Source organism: Gallus gallus, chromosome 3 (assembly GCF_016699485.2).
Source record: "Gallus gallus isolate bGalGal1 chromosome 3, bGalGal1.mat.broiler.GRCg7b, whole genome shotgun sequence".
Taxonomy (NCBI): domain Eukaryota; kingdom Metazoa; phylum Chordata; class Aves; order Galliformes; family Phasianidae; genus Gallus; species Gallus gallus.
Window position 1 is genome coordinate 1,107,532 of NC_052534.1, and position 20,854 is coordinate 1,128,385.

The 20,854-nt window shown below is 39.0% G+C and overlaps 1 long non-coding RNA gene and 1 other non-coding gene across 5 annotated transcripts in view; both read left to right on the top strand.

The window, feature by feature from the left end:
• The window catches only part of LOC101748294, a 414,590-nt gene that overhangs the window by 24,653 nt on the left and 369,083 nt on the right, over positions 1-20,854 (top strand). The gene's annotated exons all lie outside the window — the stretch shown is intronic.
• Positions 16,563-16,624, top strand: MIR7463 (microRNA 7463). The gene has a single exon (NR_105631.1). It is a non-coding gene; the product is annotated as a microRNA 7463 (primary transcript).

Genomic DNA, 20,854 nt, shown 5'->3' on the forward strand with positions numbered 1-20,854 from the left:
GAAACGTTCTAACATTCTGAGGAATTTAGAAGTCTAAATAAACACATGGTATGAGTTTCCAAAGCACCAAAGAAACTCTACTTGCTGAAATACCTTTGAAAACCTAGTATTTGTTAATTGGAGTAATTCTGAATAATTCCTTTAAGGTAATGGAGGTGTTTTATGGGGAAATTCTGAAGCAAATAAGGGTAACAGTTATCCTTGCAGATTATGTGTTATTCTGGATATACACTTTAGTTTTTGAGCACTCTTTCTATATTCTGCTTTCTATATCTAAGCTTTGCCATGATCGAATCGGATTAAAAGCTGACCTGTTGATAGAAAAAACTGAAGTAAGCTTAGAAAGCAAAAATAACTACGAGCTTTTTCAAATGTGACTCAGCATTCATTCCTTGTGCTGACTTGACCTGGGAAGGCTTAAGTTTCAGAGTATGCTAAGCTATGTGCAAAGCTGCTCTTGGAAATTCACATCCCTTTGAGGAGCTCCAAGTCAGGAACATGAACTCTGATGGCTACTTGCTTTTGAAAACTGGCTAGCATATAAAGAACTTCCAGTCAGCAATTTTCCACGCCTGAAGTGTAAACAGATGAATAGAAGTTGTTGTAAACCTGAAGTATTTACTCACCTTGGTCCTCACTTTGGTCACCTAGAGATCAGTGAAGGCTTATCGATGTTATAGGAGGCCAAGGTTTTAAACCAACGTGTATATGCTGTATGCCAGAACACATATAGGCCCAAACCCTGCCAAGAGTATGCTGTTCTCACTCAGATAATAACCTTACTGTTGGTTATGGAAGGAAATGTTGTCTGCTGCGAGATTTGTTCTTTTGTTACTGGTTGTAGACAGGACTTGAGGCCTGCTGTTATCGCAATGAAACCTGTAATATTCAGAAGCAGGAGAAGCATTGTGCTTCCAACTTCTTTTCACTGCAAGGAAAATTTAAAGGTGGAAAGCCATGCAAGCTAAGGTGCAGCTTACAGACAGGAGCTTAGAGCTGTGCAGCATCAGTAGTTGAACAGAGGCAGTTTGTGGCAGTATGATACGCAGCACGTAGGTATTGCGCCTTCTAGCCCACAGCACTCTGAATAACAGAGCTGTAGTTTTCTTGAGTCTGTCTCATGACAGCAGCCACAAAGGACACTACAAACCGGCACACCGAGTTGTCATCTTGCCTTTGTGTGAGAAAGAGAAGGGCTTCTGGGACTCTGAGAACTCAGTTGGAAGCAGGAAGAAGTAGGAAACTGTTTTCCTACACGGGGACATGTTGTAGATAACGTGGTACTTGTCTGTCTGGCACAGTATTTAGTAGCTCCCATTAAGTTTGGCTGTACCATGCCTTTTTTTGCCCCTTAAAGCATGTACCATGACTTTGAACATTTGTCTACAGCACCCTCAATTTACTCATGATTTTGGCAATCTCAAGCTCCCCAGTGAAATTCTTCTCCCTCCTTAAAAATACTCATGTGATGTGGAGAAAGTCTTGGTAACACAAGCCATTAAGGCTCCCGGATCAAAAGGCAAAGAAGAACCTGTTATTTATTTGCCATTTTTTAAAGGGACCCCAGTGAAGAGGTGAAGCTGTGGTGAATTAAAACCTGAATTTTGCATATTTACCCCTGGTAGAAGAAAAACAGAGTTGCTGCAAAGAAGTGAGATAAATGAGGGATCTTCTGCAGTATTCCCTATAAGTAAGGTTGCACTAACTCTGCTCTTTCAAGAAGAGATGATATAGTCATGGGATGAAAAAAGGGATGTCAGCTCCAAAATCCAAGGCCTGATATGATATGTGAAAGCATATCCCCATGTTTAAATGGAGCATGGTTTATTCAAAATTAGGATTAAAAAAACAGTGACAACCCAGCTGACATTTGGAAGTAGTTTTTCTTGGCTTGTTTAGATATTGTGTTCTCTCCTTGGTAGATTAGTGGTACAGAGCATGCTTAAACTGGCTAATTAATTTCAAAAGCAGCGTAAAATTGACTAGCAGGTAATTTAATCTAAAAATAATTACAACTATTGAAATTATTACATTGTTGTTTAATTAATATTAGTTAATATTGTAATTTTCAAAGTCTAAATTATGCTGATTAAAGATTTCTCTCATAAATACCAATAAAATTAATTACAAATTAATTAAATTTGCTAAAAGATTCTCGTAATGGACTTCCAGCTATTCTTGATTTTTGCAATAAATAAACAGAAGTATTATTAAGTGGTGTATCTTCCTGGGGGAGATATTTAAACATGATATGCATATATTGCAAATGGAGAGATTTCCCATGAAAATAGACATGCTTAGCAGCAAAGGCTTTTTTTTTTTTTTTCCTTCTAGTAAAAAAGGGGGAAAAAAGAGCTCAAAAGCAGTGTTTTGATTTTATTGTGTGACAAAGCAAAATGATTTCCATTCTGTTCCATCTGATATTCCAGGATGATTTGTTGACATGTGGCACTTGTGCATGGTTCCAGTTGCTGTGTCTTAACATCATAAGGACCATTTTAGTAAAAGAGGGCACTTCTGTACTATTAGGTAAAATAAAATCCCATTTTCTTTCTGGAAGTGATAAGAGTTGCAGTGGTTATGTGTGACATTTCCTGTGCTTTGAGGAGCGACGCCCACATTTCCCAAACCACATGGTCGCTGTATCAGTCAGGAGGGTTTTGTTAGGTTTTCTTAGAACAGAAATGGTGGACCAGGTTTGAGTATCTGCATACTTGCATCCCATGAAGAATTTAGCAGGCTTAGAGGTCTCTCTTTTTTTCCTGGCTAGAGATAGAAGCATAATATTTAATTACAGAGGTGCACAGCACTGGTACATTTTTGCATCTCAAAGACTTTTAAAAGGAATGTAAATACTGTCAACTCAATACTATAGGTGGAGGTAAACAGAATTAAAAAAGGCCTCTACTCCTGGCAGAGTTGAAGAACTGGCCATAACTGAAGAAAACAACTTCCAGCTGGTGGAATTCCTCGTTTTGATAGCTGCTTCCATCTCAAATCACATAAAAGCTATGAACTATCAGAGCATTTAAGAGTGAACATCTACAAATTAAATTATTACAAATAAATTATTATTAAGAACCCAGCAATCTGTTTTAAGAAACAGACTGGCTCACATGGAGACCAGCTTCCAAGAGGCACTCCAGTATTGGACTCAGTTATGTGTCATTTAGTGTGGAATTGTTTAAAAAGTTATTTTGAAGCAGTTCACTGAATGAGAATATTTCATTTGTTGCCATACTGGCCCCAAGCAGTAGCTAGAACACTGAGAATCCCTTGAGTTTTATAGTAATTTTTAAATATTTATTTAATTTTGGATAGATTTCCAATGAGTTGGAAATTCCTATTGTTAGTTTCCCACTGAAGTAAGCGATGGGATCATTGCAACATGGGCTAGCTTAAGTTTCATTCGCAGGATTTCCTCAGCTGGACCTGATCGTATGGCCTCAGCACCCTCAAGAACACACTTAAGAAATGAAATTTAAAACAAAGTGTTGTCTGTTTAATTTTGATTGTGGTCTCCATTTTATCTAAAATACGCTTTTAATTGTACTATTTCTGGGGCGCTAATGAGGGAAAAAACTTGTTTCTGAAAAATTGAATCACAGCTGTAGTAGTAGATAAGGCTGACATTCAGTTCTTAGAAAGAAGCAATCAATGTTGAATGTATCAGGTGAGTTCATTTCTCTTGCTCTGCTTTAATAGCTTATAAAGAAGATTGATTAAGTTCTTGTCTGATAGATCAATAATGGAATGAAACTGAGCTTTCCCTCCTTCAAGCACGAGTTTGTCATATGCTGGGGAATGTTGAAATTGAAGAGAAACAGCTCTAACTTGAAAAAAATTCCAAACCTTGGAATTCTAATGAGCTCCTTCATATCCTATTGCTTACACAGCAAATAAAACAAAAGCTGTGTGACTCACATGGTGGGACCATCTATCTTGGATTCTTTTTTCATATCGCTTGCCTATGTTTTTCATATTATTACACCTTGTATGGTGATTTAGATTGATGCAAAGTATGTACAATTTTATAGCTTCAGAAAATAATGACTTTTGAGTTTGTATCTGTGATGGTGCAAGCTTAAAGAGAGCCAGCCTCTTAGGTTTCAACCAAGCCTGATATTGGATGCTCTTTCTGGTCTTTGGAAACTGTAGAAAATATGAACTTGGAGGCAGTATGTTTCAGAGAATACTTCTAATGTCCAAACTTACTTAGTTTTGGAACAGCAGGAAAGTATCCCAGTATTTGTGTTGCTGGTCAAACCTGTGCCTTCATGACAATATTTGAACCAGACAGATTTTTTGTTTTCTTTTCCTTATTGCAGTTTTTAATTCCTTCTTGCGGTATTTTCTAATGTCCCAAAGAAACAAAATTTGTGTAATATAGAGCAATATAAGGATGAAGGTAGGCAGGAACTGTAAACTGTAGCATCTGTGACACAGTGGAAGAGTACAAAAAGGAGCATAACAGCGGGATTTTATTTCCACATACAGCATTTAAATATCATATTGTACATCGTGCCCCATGCTCTTTGTTTACTTTTTTCACTGCCTTTTATGATTGTGCCAGACACCTAAAAAGATTCTGGAGGTCCAGAGATGTGAGCTGTCTTTACAAAGGAGACATTTTCTTTTAGCATAGTGTAAGCGAAAGAGAGTTTCAGCATTTATCTCATTTAAATAACACAGAAGCCCAGGTATTGCTTGTGTATGATAAAAGATAGTCAACACATACTGTGGAGGCATTCAGGATGCTAATTATCTGTAGACAGTGCTAACTCTACAGCGTTACAGGAGCAGCTGCGTGGTTCTCTTGTTTACATATGTATATGTACGCATTCTCTTTCAAGCACAGATGTTTTAAAAACTTTGTACGCAATGCAAACTCCAGAGATGAATGCTGACAGAAACATTGCGTTGATTGTAGATTCCTGATGCAGTTACTAGAGTAGGCATGCAGCTTGAATCTTATTGATTTATTATTGATTTTTGTTAATAGTGAAATTTGTTGATGCAATGTGACAGACTGCTTGTATCAGCTATTTCAATTAGATCTCTAAATAACTGGTTGTATAGACTGGCAACTTCTGCCTTTTCAAATCAACTTTCACACCCAAAGTCTTGAGCTTTCATCTGCATCACGTAACTTTGGCCCAGCCTTTTCCCAGCCTTACAGTGACGTGCAAACATGGAAAGAGGAAGACATGGTGAGGTGAGTCCTGGCAGAGACTGGGCATAACCAGGGGGTCTGCTTGCACAGGGCCCACTTCATCCATTGCGTTTCTCAACTTACAGTTGAGCAGGAAAAGGGCCAGTAGCTAGTACAACATGAATGCTTTAGACTGATAATCCCACAAAGGTACCATGTACTGGGTACTGCCTGTCGTTAAACCCTTCATATTTGCAATATGCTCATGCTTGATATGCTTGGAAAATGTTATGCTGTACTTAAAACAAAAATCTCAGGTATTTGTAAATGACTTTCTAACTCTAACAGAATTACAGGCAGTTGCTTTTTCCTAAACTTGCCTTGCAAAACACCTTTACCTATCTGCATTAAAGACAATTAACTTCATGTTCTGTTGTTCGAGTATTTAATATGAAGAAGAGGACTGTTTACGTGATTGTATGTGCTTTGGTTGAATGTTGTTTTTAAAGTTAAAACTGGGGATGTTCTTGGATGAACTTAGTGTATTCTTAATGTTCTTAAAGCGATGCCCAATTGAGCATCTTAACAGAAGCTTATTTTTAGAGATATTCTGCGTAACCAAGAAGAGATACAACTGTCAGAAAGATCATTAGGAGAGTAAGAACAAGGATGGTCATATTTGATCTGTAGGTTTTCTGTCATGGATTTGAATTTATATGTGACCAGATTCTTAAAATGACAGTAAAGACAATTGGCGACATTCATTCTCTGATAATCACGAGAAAAAACCACTGTGCCTTACACGCTTCCAAAGCAGAATATACCAATGCAGACTGTATTACTTTCATTATCATAGCTTGCTCTTGTTGGAAGTCGCTTTTTTTTTTTCCTTCTTTTTTTTTTTTTCCTGAAGGAAAATCAAATTAGGCTTTATATTTCAACCATGTATTTGAACACAGTAAGAATAACACCTGTTTCACCTGATTCAGAAATGCAATTTTCAAAGTTATTTGCATTTTCACCAATCAAACTTGGTTTCAGGGGGGGAAAAAGACACTTAATTGTATTTTTCATCCTCTGTACCTTTGGTTGCCTACAAGGCTGCATAAAAACATGAAGAAAATCTCTCTGTAGGGCAGCGTATGGTGTGAGATTCTCAAGGCTATGGTTTTCTGCTTTGAAGTGATGGAGATGTGACTAAACTGTGACATGGATGCGTTGGACCTGACTTACCCTACTTCCAACAGGAGCCCTTAACAGAAACCTATAGCTTGCCAGTTCCTGTCTGTCAGAGACTTTTAGCCTCCTCATCATGATAAACTATGTTGAAATACTTCAGCATGTGTTTTCAGTTGGGTGAGACCTTCTTTGCATTGCTGGAAGCACAAGGTGTACTCACAATTGTTGGTGGCAATCCTTGTATTTTCAGCAAGGATAGAGCTGTGCCTTCCTCCCTCCTGGGCACGAAACCATCTACATGTGTGAGGAATTGTCTCATTAGGTTGGCTAAAGGCACAGATGTATTGTGCTTTCAAGTTTGCAGGGTGGTCTCCAAAATCTGCAGCTCTTTCAAGGTAGAAACATGGAATCAATGTCTTCAATTTATTCCAGGGAACCAGATCTCCAATGCTTTATTTATTGGTTTGTTTGTTTGTTTGTTTGTTTGCTTTGTTGGTTGGTTGATTTATCCACTTGGCCTTTTACTCTCAAAAATGACTTTATTTATGTCCATCATCACCATCATCATATCCATCAATATCTGTGATTTTTTTTTTTTTCCCCAAGCTTCTTGGGTTTTTCCTTTCTAAGGGTGCTGGGAGTAACCTAAGGGTCTATGCACTGCTTACCCTCTATGAAGGAAAGACTGTGATAGAGATGTTACTCCCTTGGTGTTCCTTAGAATTCCACAATATTACTATAGACTCTGAGAAGGGCACGAAATCTGAGGGGATAGCTGGCATTTGTTTTCTGTACAACTGCTGATGTCCCAGAGCACCTTTCAAGCACAGAAGCCCTTCTTCAGACACCTGCAAGTGTAGTGTTGACCTAAGGATCCATTTTCTAGTTCCCACCACATAGGCCAGCTTGCTTCTATGGACAGATGGTTGGTTCTTTCTTTACCTGTTTTTCCAATAGTTTTTCATCAAAACCATGTAGCTCTCCCAGTGCAGAAGCAACCCAGGTGTGTGAACACTGGGCTCACACAAATTAGAGGAGATACATATCTTTGAAAGAATCTGCTAAGAATCAAGGAAACAGTCCTGAAGGTCCTAAACAGAACCTGATTGTTAAAATGGCGTCTGGATGTTTTTGTATTGGCTGTGCTGTGACTGCAGGTATTTCTTACAAATCAGTGGATGAGAAACAATTACTTTCTAATAAAGTGTTTCAGAGACTGAGTGGTCGCATTAAGTGATGTGGTTTAACTTCAGAATAATTCAGATTTCTGTGAAGAACATCAAAGCACTCTTAATCTATCATTGATTATTTTACTGTTAATTAAAAATTGAAAGGTCAGATCGAAACAAATCTTTAAAAAAATTCAAGGATTTGTTTTAATTTCAACCGCTTTTTTTCTTCCAAATCACTTCTACCTTCTTTCTATGAACCTTTGTTATGATTAGATTTACTGTAAAGACTTTAAAAGTAAATTAATTTATTACATAACTGGCGAGAGTTTGTTTGGGGTTGACTATCTAAATGGGGCTTACTGTTAGCAAAATATTCACAGTTCTTTCTATCAATGTTGCACTGTGAATGCCTCCTAACTTGTGTCCTTTGGCTGGAGCTGTGGGGCCGTGTTCTTAACCTCTGCAATGCTTTGAATTTGGGGTGTTTTTCTGTTGGAGACACACTTATGATGAATAGCTTTTTTTTTTTTCCCCCATTCTTATTGGAAACATTTGCACAGCCATCTTGCAGTTCAGTCTAAGAGGAGCCTCTGTCATGCTGATAGTTCAGTTGAGTCAGCAGCCTGCAGTTTTCTTGCACAACTAATTGAAGTTAGTCATCAGCCAGCTATTACGTTGGATGAAAAAGGTCACTGGGTTGCAGCCTGGGACATGGTTCAGGGTTTCAGCCTCTAGTAGCTCTTGTGAAGCTGTGTGTACCTTGGCACACCCTCAGGGCCCTGTTACTTGTGCACAGAAGCCTAACCTGCCTGTGGACCCAAGGCACAATTCTTTCTGCAGAACCATGGTTCCGCTGGTCACTCTCTTGGTGTCTGCAGGAAACCTCCTTCTTCAAGGGGAGGCTACAGACTTGATGCAAATACTTTTGCAGACCATGATTATTAGTACGGAATGCTGAAGCTTGGTGCACGCATGACCTCGGAGACCCATTGCCCAGAGACAAAAGGCTGCTGCCGTGTGTTGTGTGCTGTGAAGCCCAGAGTTGGCCCCTTCCCAAGGCTCCAGAACTGCAGATTGGTGCCTGTGTGTACTTCTTCCTCTGCTGCTCTTCCCTTCTGCTGCCAAACCCAGGCCTTGTTGGCACCACCTCTCAGAGCATTAATGAAAGACCAAAAAAGCAATGCTGCTGACGTATAACATAGTCCTGCCTTAGTTACAGTGAATAATAACCGTGGGTTTGATTTTGGAGTTGGGTATTTGTGGAGAACCCAGATTACTATGAGGAGAGCTAGCAAGGAGAGCCACAGCCCTGTGGGGTCAGCAAACAACAAGAAGACAGTGATCATAACAATGTTCAGGTAAGCTTTGCACATCACAGAGTCTTCCATGGTACCAAACATCATTTTATCTTATTTCTGAAAAAAAGAAACCTCTAAGAACTGTTAATTGTGTACGTGAAACAAACAAACAAATGAAAAAAAACACCTGCTAAAACCTGAACTGAAAGGGAAAGCAGCTTTGGGCTGATGTAGGTTTCCATTTAAAAGCATCCACTGGTTAGGATAAGCTATACTACATCAGGCATGGGCCAGACTCTCAGCTTTTAATGAAAGGACACCTTGGCCAGCATTGAGATATGATGAGGCAGCTGAGCAATGAGCAGTACTAAGGGATGTCTGTAACCTGTGAATGGCTTCCTGAGATGCATGCACATTTGACTTCATGTGCTGTAAGTAATTCCATTGACTTCACTGAGTGCTCATTTCTGTAAAGTTCAGCTCATATGAAAGTCTTGACGTTCCCGGTGCATCAAATGCTTGCTTTTAATAGTTCCTTTGGAATTTAATAGAGGTGTACTTTGAACTTCATGGTTATAATTCCCTGTGTTTAGCTTGTGCAACCCCATGATTGCTAAAAATGATGGCCTGAGGCTTACTGGAGTGAAGGCAAAGTGCTGAGAACAGGGCAAGAAACATTCCCTTTTTTTCCTGGAAAAAAAGAAGTGACTTACCAGTATAATTTTTAAAGTTCAACTTCCTCTTTGAAGTAAATTATGCATTCCTTTACGTACAGCTTCAATCTATACTCTTTCCATAAGTAAACACCTTCTGAATCCACATGAAGACTTGATGGTGTGATCACTGCAGCCAGGCTTGAGTCGCGATGCCTGGTGCTTTGGATGAAATGTGATAAATATGACCTGTGTGTGGTCTTGTGGTATCTTCCTGGGAATTGAAGTGAAGCACTTACTAGTTCAGTGTTGTGCTTACCATATGGGATATGTCATAACTATTCCTGAACTTCTGTCTGAGGCTACTTTATGTATTAAACATCAGGAAACTCGAAAGTGTGCATTACATTAAGATAACATTCTTTCAGGGTCACTGAAGGCATCTGGCTGTGCCTAGTATCTCAGGCTGCATTTGAGACATTTACCTCATAATAACATGTCTGTTTGTTTTGTTACCTCGTCATAAGGTGGCATTTAAAAATCGTCTTTTCCTATTAGCTGATGAGGTCATCTAGCTGTATATGTAGCTGGCTGGGTTTGAAAAATAGGTAGTCCCTCTGCAGCTGTAGAAGGCTGAGCTGCAGTGGGGAAACACAGGGTCATTTTGGAGTCTGGGCTGCAAGAGGCCTGATTCTGAAGGGGCTTCCTGGGGGAAATGGTGGAACAGGGGTCCCCAGGATTGTTAGATGAGATATACTCAGTATCAGTCCTTGTCTCTCGGCTGTGTGCCAGTCTTGGTGTCATCAGCAGCAGAGTAGGAGATAATCTCTCTCTTGTGTCACTAAGGTATTATTCCCTTGATCAAAGCCTCATTATTTGGACTTATTCAGACAGTTAATTCTAGGAGAGCCCCATGGCCTTTTAAAGAGTTATTTTTTTCTGCTTCAAACAGCCACAGTTAATAGAAAGAGGAATGAATCAAGAGTACTAATGGAAAAGTGATGCTGTCTTGGGTTCCTGTCATGGACTTCCTAACTCCTTTTTAGGGTCATGGAGAAGAGCATGGCGAGAGTCATACTTCTGTCTTCTTTTTACTCTACTGAAAATCTGTAAAACATGGAAAAGTGAAGCACCAGTATTTTAGAAAAAGAGGCATAGCATATGGACCATATTGCACAGAAGAACGTAATCAGGCTTTGGAAGACAAAAAGTACAAGCAATCACAAGGGGAGCCGAGACAGTTTTGTTCTAATTGGTCAAAAGCTAATTCCCATTCTCAGATAAGGCATTAATACAGATGGCTTTCAGTCCACAGTGTTGGGGTTAACAGTCTCAGTAAAGAGTCACAGTCAATGTGTTAATTCAGGGGAGGCTGAAGTTCCCTTTCTTCCTTGGGGACGGTTCTAGCTGACCCTGTGTGAGTGATGCTTGCGTAAGAGCATCACTGACTGTGCTTTTTCTAGGAGGGAGGTTAGTGTGGACATCTGGTCAGGAGAGGAAGGACACTGTAAGGGATGAGAACATTTGTCTGGTGAGAAGAAAGAAAGGTTCCAGGGAGGCCACAGAGCTGTGTCTTTGGGCACTGAGATATGCCACTGTGAGCTGAGTGCTGGGGGTTCAGACCTGAGTGATATGGACAGAGCAAGAGGATGGAACTACGATCTTTTCCTTCTAAAAAGACAAGATTCAGAGTGGCTTTGTAAATTCATAGTAATCTGTCACGGAAAGCGGCGATTTCATTTGAGAATTCTCTGTTTAGTGAAATGGGATAGTTTTTTTGGGAAGCTTTAAAATAGGCTACATTAGAGTTTAGAGCCTTTTAAGATCCTCTCATCCCTGGTTTTGAGATGCATACAGTAGTCATTTTATTCCTGAAGCCTGCACATTTTTGCAACACTAGCTTTTAATTCATTATACAGCAGCATGGAGCTGTTGAGAGAGACGTAGCAGCTTGATTCATTTGAAATCGTAGGACAAATAGGCTTTAAAAAGCAAATGCATTCATTCTGACACTAATTATGTGTCTTTCCCACATGTCGTAGTATCTTGTGTCACAAATTGCTCTCATTTGCTGCTCAGTGCAAAATGTCTGAGAGACGATGAGTGCAAAACAATATGCTTTAATCAGGTGTGGGATAGATCTCCGAATCACGAGGAGTCCAAGAGCCAAACAAAACAAGAAACTTCAGAGGAAAGGATTTAAGAGGTACCAGTGGGTGTTAACTCCTGCTAGATTTTAGGTACTACTGCAAGTTTGCAGTGTGCAAAAATGTTGCTTGGGGTTGCTGGGCCTGCAAACCTGTAGTAACGTGCATCTTTTCATGTAAGGGGCTGAGGGTTTGACTAGCATCTTTTAAGAATACGTAGATTAATGGGTTGTTTGGGGTTTTTTTTGCAAACTGTAGCAATGAATGAAAACATGCTTTTTCATCTATGTGGATACAAAGGGTTTTAGGTATGTAAGTGAATTACAGAAGTGCTGCGTTACTGAGCCACTGCTTGTTGCTAGATAATGGACCAGACTGGTATTGCTCTCCTCTAACTAATCCTGTAATAGTGTCACAGGTTATTTGGTGCCAACTGGTGCTGCTGTTCTCCTCAGGAAAGAGCAGTCATTGCAGCTCTGAGTGAAGCTGACAGAAATTGGAAGTTAACAAAAAAAAAAAAAAAAACAAAAACAAAAAAAAAAACACCCAACAAGAGCAAAGAGAAATCATTACAATCGATGATAGCTTGTTTTTTGTTTTGAATAAACTGCATCCACAATTCCTGCATTAGGCAGAGGCATCCTCGTCATGTCAGAGAGTTGCAAGCAGCAAATGTCTTTTCACCTGCGCTGCCGGATTCCAGGCTGGCATGCTTTACACGTAACGCAGTTTGACAGTTCATTTGAAATAAATGTGCCGATAACCCTTAAAAGTGGTAATAAAATACTCTTTGCTCTACTGTACAGATGATTAATACCACTAAAGTAATTAAATTCCATTAGGCTGGGGTTCACATACCCAAGGAATTGGTGCCAGGATTTAGCAGAGCTCTAGCGAGGACAAAAGACTAATGCCTTTTAAAGCCGTGTTTCACAAGTAAAATCCCAGGAAAGTCTATATTAACTTAGGACATCTGCTTGTTGTGATTGTTTGAGCTATTGATGCATTGGATCATTAGCAGGGTAGTGTGAACTACTGTTTTCCTGTTGACAAGGATCTCTCACCAGGAGTTGCTGGCTTTCTGCAAAGGAAGGAAAGCAAAACAGGGCAGCCAAGCTGGGGCTTGTGCACGGGCTTTGACTTACAGAATTATTGCTAACTGTATAGTCTCTGATGGTAGGAAACAGCATTTTGCCCCCAGCCATTTTTCCCAAGATCAGAGCCAAAGTAACTCTGTCTCCTGCTGTTTTGTAGCTGTAGATTCTTAAAGACTGGCATTATTGTAGTCGATGAACAGTTTGCCCCCTTTCAGATGGCTGCAGTAATGACCCACAGGGGAGGCAGTGGTTAGGCAGTGCTGACAATGCGACCAGGTGCTGCAACATAAGCATTTCATTAAATATTGAAGCAATGGTTTTCAGTTACAGTGGCAAAAAGGAAATTTGGTTTATGTCCAAATATGTGGCTATTTTTTTCCTTTCAACCTCTTCTGATCACATTATTTTTTGCATGACCTTTCTCCTGCTAATTAGCTGCCGCCTTGAAAAGCATTGTGGGTAATATATCCGAGGTAATTCAGCATTCCACTTTACACACTGGTAATCATTCTTAATGTATGAATGATTTATTTACTGAATATTTTTTTCCTGATCTTAAAATATGCAAACCAAAAAACCCCATCTTTATTAATGCCATACTTCAGATCCACCAAAAACGAAAGGAATTTGGCGCTCCGTTTGAAAGCAAGAACAAAATAAATCAAAATTCACTCTGCAGCCCACATCATTTCAATACAAGAGGCTGAAACCATGCAGAAAGGGGCAAGTGTAGGGTCTGTGGGAGCAAGAGAGATGTCAGGGCTCACTCCTGCCTCAGATACCTGGGTGATCTGCCTGGTGGCTATTGTAAAATCGGTTATTCCATCAGAACATAGCAGATGAAGTTACGAGGTGTATGGTGCCTGCTGGTAACATACGGTCATAGATCTGAGCATGGGCTCAAACACCACCTTGGATTAAATAAAAAAAAATACAAAAAACAAGCAAAAATTCAGCAGTCAGGACATGGCCACGCTTGGACTGTCGAAGCGCACATGAAAACAGAAATTATCAGAGAGAACAGGACCAGAAAGGCACGCGCATCCTCCCAGGGATTTCTGTGTACCTCGTGTTTAAAAGGAAAAAAGAAGCCTCAGGAAAATAGTGTGGAGGGTTTCGAGGGTTTTTGCTTTTTGTTCAGGCAATCATTCTCCTAACTTTTCAGGAAAATACTATTTTCTTTGTGCTAAGACAGTGGTAAGAATCGTACAGCCATGCTTTAGCATTACATACAAAATAACACACTTTCTGCACAAAATCTGGCGCTTTTCATTATGCTTCCTCTATATTTTATTTCTCCTTTATTTTTTGATTCTTAGTCATAGAATTATACCTAACCTTAAATCGCTTAGAAGTACGATAGTTTGTTTTAATAGATTCCGTGCCCTTTTCTGTTCTTCACCCTGTTCCAAGTATGTCTCAGTTCAGTGCAAACTGTTTCTAAAAATGTGACCTTGTATGCCAAAGCTTTTCTTCATTGCATGAAAATTGTTTGCAAAGATGCAGGTGCACAAACGTGCAGAACAATATTTAGGAACAAATCATACTGCTGTACTACGACTTTATGTTACATCTGCACTGTTTCAGATTTGACTGGTCTCGTTCAGACTAGAATTGTATGTGCTCTAATTTCAATACTTAATATGCTGAGATAATATTTTTCTCTTCGTAAGTGTTTAAATGATTTTAAAAAAAATCATAGCCCTCCTTCTTTCTCCTTTCCTTGAAAGGAGCTTTATTCTTTTATATCCTTCTTGTATGGATTTTTTAGAGAGGTAAACTGCTGCCTAAAGAAAGGCAGAGAAACGAGAGAGACTGCAGTGTAGATATGTAATAAGAAAGGAACTGTCATATCAAGATTTTCTCAATCCATCAGTTCTTTCTTCATACTTTTTAGCTCGTGTTGGAATACTGAAATCTGGGTATAGCCATAAGAAGGGAAGAAAGCAATTGGTTAGAACTTCAGGATTATGAAATGCACAAAGCAGCACCTTCTATAGTATTGGAGAAAGCAGATAAAACTGGTAGTGTATTAAAATGTTTACAGTGTAAGCATAACAATGTTATGCTTGTGAAATTGCTATGATTATGTATGTTAAAATATGCCCTTTTGAGAACTGGCCTAGTTCTTAACTTAGAAGAGCAAGCTAAAATTTGTGAAGTGTCAACAGTCAAATCAATGCTTATTTCGGTGAGGGATCCTATCTAACTGCAGGGATTTGAGAATTTCAGAGAAAACAGCATTTGCAGAGGCTGCATTGAAAGATGCAATGAGTCTGCAAAGTATCCTTGAATTGAAAAACATGGGAGTTCTTGAAGCAAGCCTTCCATGATAGCTGTAGAGGTTTTCTACACCTTAAGTTTAACCAAATCTAGCTCATGTCCACCCATTTTTTTTGTAATTCAGGAGTTACCGTTACAGAACAACTTTCAGATGATGCTCACATTTTGGTTTTATATTATATTATTTTGTTACATTATTTTAATTTTTGTATTATATTCCAGTTGTGTTTCAAAATGTAGTTTATCCACCTGCTTTCCACTTCAAAATCCATTCTGAATTCAGCAAGGTGAGTTTTCTTTGACAGTTATAATGCAGCAAGCACTACACTCTGATTGGCTGCATCATAGCAGTGTAACTTTTGAAAACCATTATGTGTCTGAAAGGAATAAAGCCAGTAGTGATTCCTACCCAAACTTTTAGGGTGCCTGTGATTTGCTCTCGTTTTTATCCTTCAAACAATTTCTGGGATGCAAAGACTCAGTTACCTCTCTGTAGCTAGAGGATTTAATTTCCATTTCTTCAACATGGGAGAAATGTTCTAATACATATGTGTGTATATAAATTAAAACATTTCACTTTTTTTTTTTTTTTAACTTCCCAGGAATGTGGCAGAGAAAGAAAAATAAAAAGTCTTATACGTGGACTATGTGTTCTTTGTAGTGTTCTCTGTAAAGATATTGTCAGGTTAGCAATGGGGGACTTGAGATATTGTTTGGGTATTGCAGAAATGCTCTTGGCTGATCTACTGAAGACTGCAGCAAATTCCTCATCACAACAAACCATCATATCCACCCGACAGACACAGAGCAGAGTGATCTGCTTTACTTGTTACCAATGGCTTTACTCTTGAGCCCTACTAACTTGAGCATTATTGTTAGATCAAGACGAGGATTTGAGTTGGTCTTTTCTATTAATCTGTGGAAAATTTACTGGCCAGAAACGAGTGTCTCTTTTAATGGCAGAGCTTTGTTATCTCTTTGTGTTGTGGATCTTAAGTCGTTACAAGCCATTACCAAGGTATTTGCACAGTAATGGATCAGCCACCCCCCTGTCCACCTGTTCAGGATTGTCTATCCTTTTAATATATTATTAATGTCTCTGATTTTCAGAAAGGAAGACTGTAGAGACTCTTTGTAGCTGTGTTGTCCATTAAAGGTGGGAAAAGCAAAAAACAGATGGCTTTTTAGGGGAGCATTCTCCATGAACAAAGACTTTTTTCATACTTGATTTTGGAGTCAGAAAGTCAAAAAGATTAAATTGAGGACTTTAAGGACCAGAATTATTTGTATAGCCCTTGAAGGGGGGCAAGAGGGAGGTGGTGGAAGCAGTGAAGACTAACAATACCATAAAATGCCGAAGCCTCATCTTGGTTTTAACGTCTCACCTTGCGTGCCTGTGCCTTTTTAGCTCTCCCGTAATAAACTTTCAACATTGATGAGTTATGGATGCAGAGAAACCAAGGGGCTGTTTTTTGTCTCAGGGTGCACGTTTGCCGCTTTGCCATTCTTCTACATTTTCATTCTTCATGCTGATGAGTCAGTACAGATTTATATTACCATGTTATTATGGATAGTATAGACTGAGTCTCCTTGAAAGTAATGGCATGTGATTGCTTACCCCATTACTTTCAATGGGACTAAGTCTATGTCATCCTTAGGGACTCTATCCCATTGAAAGTAATAGTGTGAGACTGCCCACGTCGTTACTGTGCTTTAAATTGGATTGAATTTATACTGATCTGTAGAGGCCTGCCACAGAAAGTCTCATTTTTAAGACATAAAGTTGATAAAAGTTTTTTGCCAGTGGTTGGAAAGTTTAACGGAGTGTTTGAAAGTGTGTTTATAATATTAAAAAGATCATTTTATGATGTTCATAGTCCTTAGTGTTTGACCTTAGCACAGTCAAAAGAACCCCTTCAGTAATACATTTAATAGAAATGGAATATTTTTTCTTCTTCTTTCCCTTTAATTGTTTTTATATATTTCTTATATATATATATATATTTTTTTTTTTGTGACTTCTCAGAAAACTTCTGCTTTATGTTGTAATGACTTCTGTTTTCTATTCAATTGCACCATGTTAGTGCCCTGTTATTTTCAGATCTCTCTAAAATACTGCCATTAAAGTGCACGTAAATTATGGTGTATTGTTTTGAGGGGAATTACTCGTTTGAACTTCTAATAATGAAAGCATATTTTACCTTATTTAAGTGGAAAGCATCCCTTACTGAAACAGCAATCCTGTACCTTGCTGGCATAGAAGAATCTCTTTTTACGAAAATAAAATCAGTTAATGCAAAAATAAAGGCATGTTCATGTTATGGCCTTCCCTCTCATGCCAACACGCCTGTTAAATTTATTTAAAACAAGAGCTTTACTTCTCCCTTTACTAATGTTAGGTGCTAATGTACCCTTGGAAAATCAAAGTGCATTTTTTACACTTTTACACTGCCATGAAATGCAACCAGATAAAACGAAATCCATTCCAGAGAGATTAATGTTATGATGATAATGCACAGGATGAAACAGAGAGACTAAACCCCTGCTTTTTCTTAAAGTCATGATCAGTCCTAAGGAAGGGAAATGTTGACTGATGAAACGAGCAAATTTAACATAGGAATCAAAACAGTATATGCGTGTCCTTCCCACAGAGGAACATACGATATAACAGAAGTGGCACGTGTGTATCTCTTAACTGTATATTCTACCCACTTTTCTCAATGTTAGCTGTAGAATAAATACACAATGTGCACACTATTTAATCTATAATGCATCATACAACATCATACGAGAAATGCACCTCACTTTTTAGGTAATCACCATGACATAATTTATTTCAAAAGAGATCACCGCGCCGCAGCTGTTACCGGTGATTTAGTAATTGAATGAGCAGCAGCATTTTATACATACTCATATTTATTAAAACCCTTCAGAAGCATTAGAACACATTTCAGTCCTACGGAATGAATGAAAAACATATCTTTAAAGGGGCAGTACAGACATTGTTTTATGTTTATTGGAGATTGCACTGTGGTCAGATGTCATAGCCAGTCACAGCTCACTGTAACTCAAGCAAATAAAATGTGCATATAGACTTCAACCCACAGCATTACATACTCTTTTTTTTTTTATCATCGTCATTACTGTAATGTTTCCATGTCATTTTATGTAATAATCTGAGCATGTATACATGTACATGGATAACAGGCACATGCACATTTTTAATATGTGCTCCTGTGTTTGTATATCTCTATATCTATTTATTTAGTGTTTATACAGTATTAAGACTGCTGTAATATTTTTTCCCCTGTATTTCTTCAGTAATGTCTATCTTTTGCAACTGTGGGAGAGGTTGGTTGTTTTCTGTGCATATGTATTGTAGGAATTGGTTCCTGCTGCAGATTAGGTCCATGGTAGGATAACTGACAGCTAATTGTTTTAAGAGGAGGGTCTCATTAAAATGGATACATTTTTATGGTAGGTGTGTTGCTCTAGTTGCCATACAGATGCGAGAGACAGAAGCATTAGGTAATCTCCTTTATCAAACTACAATGGTAGAGCTAAGAAATGAACACGTCCGCTATCGTCAACTGCATCAACTCATTGAACAAAACGTTCTTTTTCCTAGAGAGCCCTCCTCCCCTTACATTTTTATGCACATTGGATTTTAATGTAATATTGTGTTTGTGGATGCAGCACATGCCAGGATCTGCCCAGCTGGCTGTAATGAATTGGATGCTGCTTTGTAAGCACTGTGGCAGAGAGGGATCTAAAGGAGGGATTTGAGAGAGGAGATTGTGGCCTGGCAGTCTGGGACTTGTCATAACTATCAAAGATCTCCAGGCTGCCAGTGATGCATTAACATGTGAGTGGATGGATGGGGATGAGGCAGAGTTGTGAAATTCCATCAAAGAGAGGGCACAATGCTTCAGTGTCTGGTAATGATGCCAGGGAAGGTGCTGGAATGATTCAGTGAAAGTCTTAATGAGTTCATAATGATGGATAAGGAGTGTTAGAGCTTTGTTTCAGGAAATAAGGATGCTGGTTTGGGGTGAGGGCTGGGAAACCATTGCAGTAACCTGAGGTTTGGGGAGCTGCAGAAACTGCCAAGATGTCCCAAGACTTCAGACCTAGGATACTCAGTCTGGAGACTCTTAGAAGGTTCTGTTTTCCTGTAAGTGCTAACTCCTCAAGAATTGGTAGCAGTAATAGCATTTTGTTTGTGCTCCTAAAATCTGAAGTGTGCAAAACCAGTAGTCTCTTTAAAAAGGCTAAACCCATGTGCTAAGGCTGAGGACTACTGAGGTTTGGGTTTCAATCCAGAGGGAAGTGCTGTTGTTTATTTTACAGACTAACACTCCAGTGTATGCATGTGTATATACTTAGGCACAGCTGTATCTTTTAGAGTTATTGAAAATTTATTTTCAGCCCTAAATGTTCTATAACTTCACCTACTCCCATAAATTCCTCTTGCAGGGACAAATGCCTCTTGCATGGAGTGTGGCTGCTGGCTAATACTGCAGTCACTTCCCTAAATACGTGGGGCCCTGCAGGGCCAGGTTCTGCTCTTGTTCTGGAAAGGTACAGCTTCTACATGCAGTCTGTTTGGAAATGAATGTCCCAGGACAAAGTAAGCTGTCTGCTGAGATCTGCTGTTTGCCATTAGAATCGTTCTGGTGCAGCCTGTTGCTCTTACTTTAGAACAAATTGATAGTATTCTAATAGTGTTAGAGGTGTATTCGCTTCTCTTTAACATGGGTTTGGTTGCTCATGGTGACCATTCTCCTGGTCAATTCCCTCACTGCTGTTTTTTGCTCCCTTGTGACATAGGGCCATGGTTTAGCAAAGTCCAGCAGGTGATGGTGTGGAACTGGGAGAACTTTTTGATGAATACTTGATCACTTTTGATATAAACAGCTCCAGGGGTAAATCCATTTACCAGCATGCAGCCTGAATTTGGAATTGGCAAAGTATCCAAGCAAGATAAAGCATGTTATGTAAAGCAAGTGGCAGTGTGAGGGATTCGGTCCCAGGTGCAGGCTGGTAGAGTGCAGTCAAGAAAATCTCAAGATGTTTTTTCTACTGTGATTTTTCTTTGTTGCTGCTTTATATATATAATCTTTTACAGGTGCCATATATGTTTATATATTTATAAATCCATGGCAATTTTTGATTAGGGCGTTTACCTTTTTTGTTGTTGTTGTTAGATAGAAAGCACATTGATTTTTGTACTCACAGGATTTATTCAACTTAACTCTGTAATTGCTAACAATATATGAGCTCATTATATTACAATTTGGTACAGTTAGCACCAGCTGTTATGGAGTTAATGGCAGAGCTGGTGGAAAATGACATAGCGCATAATGCATTTAACATGGATTTAATAATAATGACATGAAAAATGCATTTTTTTCTGAATCATTGCTCATGCTAAATTTTAAAATATCATATTGTTATTTTGTCAGTGTGATAACCGAAGGCCTTGCTTGTTTTGACAACTTATACTACTTGACAAGAAAGGCTCTGCACTTCATACCTGGTGTGATGATTTTACAACTCGTTTGTATCAGTCTGAATGGAGGAGTTCTAGAATTTGTTTAAGTTTTGTGACTAATGTAGGGGAAAATCTGTCCAAGTGGTGTTTGGGTTTAGTGTGCCTCATAGGCATACCCAAATGTGGTTATTTTATTTTATTTTATTTTTTTAGAGGGTGGAGTGGGGGGATGACTGTGCAGGTACAGCCCGGACTTCATTGCCTCTGTAGAGCATGGCAGGTTTGACAGAAATGTTGGCTGAGACATCATCCCTCAGCTCTGCTTCTGCTAGCAGGACCTTTCATCTCACAGGAAGCCCTCCCAAAATCAACACGAAGA